This window comes from Leucopleurus acutus (genome assembly GCF_964270905.1).
Source record: "Leucopleurus acutus genome assembly, chromosome: 14".
Taxonomy (NCBI): Eukaryota; Metazoa; Chordata; class Mammalia; order Artiodactyla; family Delphinidae; genus Leucopleurus; species Leucopleurus acutus.
The window spans coordinates 62,927,453-62,932,807 of record NC_139156.1 but is presented as its reverse complement, the minus strand read 5'-3'; positions in this window follow the sequence as shown (position 1 = coordinate 62,932,807).

The following is a 5,355-nucleotide window of genomic DNA, read 5'->3' as shown; positions in this document are numbered from 1 at the left end:
ACAGGGAACTATATTTAATATCCTGTAATAAACCATAATGGGAAAAAATATGAAAAGAATATACATATATGCATAACTAAATCACTTTGCTGTACAGCAGAAATGAACACAACTTGTAAATTAACTATACTGCAATAAAATAAATTTTAAAAAATAACATGTATTATTTCATAGTTTCTATGGATCAGAAATTTGGAAGTGGATTACCTAGGTGGTTGCGGGGGGGTCCCTCATAAAATTGCAGTTAGAATGTTAGCTGGGGCTGCAGTCATCTGAAGACTTGACTGGGGTGGGAGGGTCACCTTTCTAAGATGGCTCAAACACCTGGCTGGCAAGTTAGTGTTGGCTGTTTACAGGAGGCCTCAGCTCATTATGTGGGCCTCTCCATTGGATTACATGACATGGCTGCTGACTTCTCTCAGAGTAATTGATCCAGAAAAGAGCAAGTCAGAAGCAAGCTTATAAGTCATAAATCATCACTTCCACCTTACTCTGTTGGTCATACAGACCAACCTTGATAGAATTTGAGAAGGGAGTACACAGAGATATGGATCGTTGGAGAGCATCTTAGAAGCTGTTTACCATAACACAGTAATAAAAAAAGTTCTAAGAGCTGTAACATAAAATCAGGGAAAATCACCTAGAAAGGAGAACCAAAAGACAAGTAGATGGAAAATAGGAAAGAAAAAGTAGGAAAATGACAAAATCAATCAGGAAGCCCCAATATGACTAATAGAAGACTCAGGAAAAGAGGAGAGAAAAGAGAAGGGAGGACATTATCAAAGAAATTTAACAAGGTTGTAAGTTATAAAGTCAACATAGAAAGGCAATCTCTCTCTCTCTCTCTCTCTCTCTCTCTCTCTCTCTCTCTCACACACACACACACACACACACACACACACACTCAAGCACTGAACAATTGGAAAATGAAATTTTAAAATTCCATTTACAATATTATTAAAAATATAAATGCTTAGGAATAAATTTAACAAAAGATGTGTAAGCTTTCTACACTGAAAATTACAAAGCATTGCTGACAGAAATTTAAAAAGACCTTAATAAATAGAGAAATATACCATGTTCATGGATTGCAAAGCTCAGTATTGTTAAGATGTCAATTTTCCTCAAATAGAGCTCAATCAATTCCAATAAAGATCACAGCAGCTTAAAAAAAAGTGGATTAACAATTCAAAAATTTATATGGAAACACAAAAATCTTAGAACCAAAACATTCTTGAAAAAGAACTAATTTGGAGTAACTACACTTCCTTACTTTCAAGGCTTACTATAAATCTACAGTAATCATGACAATGTGGTTTGTATAAAGATAGACAAACAGATCAATGAGACAGAATTAAAAGTCCAGAAATAAATCCATAATTATATAGTCAATAGATTTTTGACAAAGGCACCAAAGCAATTTAATGGGGAAAGGAAATTATTTTCAACAAATGGTGCTGGAACCATGTGGACAAAAAGAAGCCCTCAAATCTTACCTCACATTATTTGCAAAATTTAAATCAAGATGAATCACATGCCTAAATGTAAAAGCCAAAATTCTCAGGTCATCCAAAAACATTATTAAGAGAATAAATAGTGAAGCTACACACTGGGAAAAATATTTGCAATTAATATATGATACAGGACTTGTATCCAAAATATTAATAAACTCAATAATAAGACAAACATCCTAAAGAAAAATGGAAAAGTATTTCCACTTTTTCCTGTTTATTGAAGTACAATTGACTTACAGTATTAGTTTCACGTAAAGAACATAGTGATTTCTTATTTTTATATATTTTATCTATACATTATAATGCTGACCTGAGCATCAGCAATAATAGAGATAAACTTTAAAACATGTATAAAGATGTTGTCCCACGTACACAAAAAAGCACATTTAACCATAGTGTAGGGCTAATCCACAGATCACTGTTTTCACAGCAATTTCTGCTTTATAAACTTCAGGATTTTTTTGTTTTCCTTCCTTCTACTTTCTTAGAGTTTAATTTGCTTTGTGTGTGGGGGGTAACAAAACACATAAAATATACCATTTTAACAATTTTTAAGTATACAGCACAGCAGTGTTAACTATTTTCACAGTGCTGTAAAACAGACCTCCAGAACGTTTTCATCTTGCAATCTGAAACTCTGTTTCAGCAACTCCCCTTTCTCCTCCCCTCAAATCTCTAGTAACCGGCATCCTATTTTCTGTTTTATGAATTTGACTACTTTAGGTAACTCATATAAGTAGAATCATACAGTATTTGTCTTTTTGTGACTGGTTTATTTCTCTTTTTTGGCTCCGCCATGAGGCATGCAGGATCTTTCTTCCCTGACCAGGTATCAAACTCGTGCCCCCTGTAGTGGAAGTGTGGAGTCCTAACCTCTGGGCCACCAAGGAAGTCCTGTGACTGGTTTATTTCACTTAGCATAATGTCCTCAAGTTTCATCTATGTTGTAGCATATGACAGGATTTTCCTCCTTTTAAAGATTAAAATTCATCTGTCCGTGAACATTTGTGTTGCTTCTATCTCTTGACTATTATGAATGAACAGGAACGTTCATATGTGCTGTGAACGTGAGTATGCAAATACCTCTTTGAGACCCTACTCTCAATTCTTTTGGATATTCACCCAGAACTGGGATTGCTATATCATGTGGTAGTCCCATTCTCACTTTTTTTTTTTTGCGGTACGCGGGCCTCTCACTGTTGTGGCCTCTCCTGTTGCGGAGCACAGGCTCCGGAGGCACAGGCTCAGTGGCCGTGGCTCACGGCCCCAGCCGCTCCGCGGCATGTGGGATCTTCCCGGACCAGGGCACGAACCTGTGTCCCCTGCATCGGCAGGCGGACTCTCAACCACTGCGCCACCAGGGAAGCCCCCATTCTCACTTTTTTGAAGAACCTCCATACTGCTTTCCACAGGGGCTGTACCATTTTGCAATCTCACCAACGGTGCATAAGGGTTCTGATTTCTCCACATCTTCACCTACACTTGTTATTTTCTTTTTTCCAAATATTAACCATCCTAATGAGTGTGAGTCGACATCTTGTGGTTTTGACGTGCAGTTCTCTGATGATTAGTGATGCTGAGTATCTTTCCATATGCTTGTTGGACTGTTTAATCAGTTTGATTTTTTTGTTACTGAGTTGTAAGAGTTCTTTAGATATTCTGGGTATCTTATCACATATACGATTTGCAAATATTTTCTCCATTCCATAGGCTGCCTTTTCACTCTGCTGTGTCCTTTGGTGCACAAAAGTTTTTTTTATTTTTGGCCGCACAGTGGGGCATGTGGGACTCTTAGTTCCCTGTGCCCCCTGCAATGGAAGTTTTTAAGTTTGATTAGCCCCATTTGTCTATCTTTGCTTTTGTTGCCTGTGCTTTTGGTGTCATAAACAAGAAATCATTACCAAGAGCAATGACCTGAAGACTTTCCCCTATGTTTTCTTCTAGGAGTTTTATAGTTTTAGGTCTGATGTTTAAGTCTTTAATCCATTTTGAGTTAATTTTTGTATATGGTATAAGATAATGGTCCAAATTCATTCTTTTGCACATAGATACCCAGTTTTCCCAAAACCATTTGTTGAAGAGGCTGTCCTTTCCCCATTGAGTCATCATTGCATCTTTGTCAAAGATCATTTGACCATATATGTGAGCGCTTTTTATTTTTTAAATAGACTTTATTTTTCAGAGCAGTTTTAGGTTCATAGCAAGTACAGAATTCCCATGTATCCCCTGCTCCCCTCCACATGCTAAATATGCTTTTAACTTCTCAAGGCGAACACAGATTGCAGATTTTAAACCTTTCTTCTTTTCAAATACATGCATTTAATGCTACAGATCTCCCTCTAAACACTGCTCACTGCATCCCATTAATTCTACTATGTTGTATTTTCATTATCCTTTAGTTCAAACTATATAAAAATTCCCACTGAAATATTCTTTGACATAGAGGTTTAGAATTATGTTGCTCACCTTCCAAACATTTGTGGATTTTCTGGCTTTTTGTTATTTCTAGTTCAATTCTAATGTGGTTAGAGACCAAACCCTAATTTCAAGCCTTTTAAATTTGAGACTCGCTTTAAGACCTTGCCTCACAAACTTGATGCTGTTTTGTTATGATGGGAAAACCGGTAGGTTCAGACTCATTTTTTTCTGCTTTGGTTATGTATAGTCTACTGCGGTGGCTCAACGCTAAGTTTGGAGATCTTAAAACAGTATTCCTAACACACCACTGTAAAGCAATTATACTCCAATAAAGGTGTTAAAAAAAAAAGAAAAAAAAAACAGTATTCCATTCAGGGGCCCGTCCTCTAGGCTTACACCACAGTGATTAGGCTGCGGTTAAAGACAGAGTACTTTTTTTTTTTTTTTTGCGGTACGCGGGCTTCTCACTGTGTGGCCTCTCCCGTCGCGGAGCACAGGCTCTGGACGCGCAGGCTCAGCGGCCGTGGCTCACGGGCCCAGCCGCTCCGCGGCATGTGGGATCTTCCCGGACCGGGGCACGAACCCAACCCGTGTCCCCTGCATCGGCAGGCGGACTCTCAACCACTGCGCCACCAGGGAAGCCCAAGACAGAGTATTTCTGAGCAGCATCATTGCGCTTTTCAGGAACGCCTTCCACCCCTCACGGAATGGCAGGGCGGTACAAGTGATTTCTCAGTCCTCCACAGCTAAGGGGTGGATAGTTCAGGAACTATCTGTGTACTTTACGAGGCAACGGATACAGTACCCTTTTTTTTTTTTGGTCTCCTCATAGGTGACAAAGCTTCTGAGTTCTCAAATCTCAGAAGCTGAGGGAAAGAAAGGAAGTTGGGTAGAGTTCGAGAATGGTGGCAGAATGCCTCATCCCCGAATTGAGAGAGCACGTCTCTTGCGAGGCCTAACGAATCAGGGCCTCGGGTAACAGCGCCCCTTCAACTCCTCGGCCTAGTAACCCACCCGCAGAGATGGCCTCCCGCACGAACCTTTTCTTTCCTCCTTTCTTCTTTCCCAGCTGCTCAAACTTCCACTAGAAGTGGAACTGGGTGTGGCAAAAAGCCCGTCAGCGAACCGCCGGTCAGCGAACCGCCCCTCACGTGACAGACAAGAGGGCGCGGAGGACCTGGGGAACCTACGTCCGCCCTGGCCCCACCCACTTGACGCCACTCAGTGACCCCACCCCTCCGCCGTGGGGTGGAGCACGAGGCCCCGCCTCCAAACGGCCTCTCCTCGGAGCGCCAGGCTGACCAGTGGGGCGGGGCGAGAGGCCCGGAGGGGGCCAGTGCTGGGCTAAGGGGAGGAAGGGAAGGGAGGGGTCACGTGCGGCGAGCTGCCCGAAGTCACGTGACGAAGACGCTGGGCGGAGGGA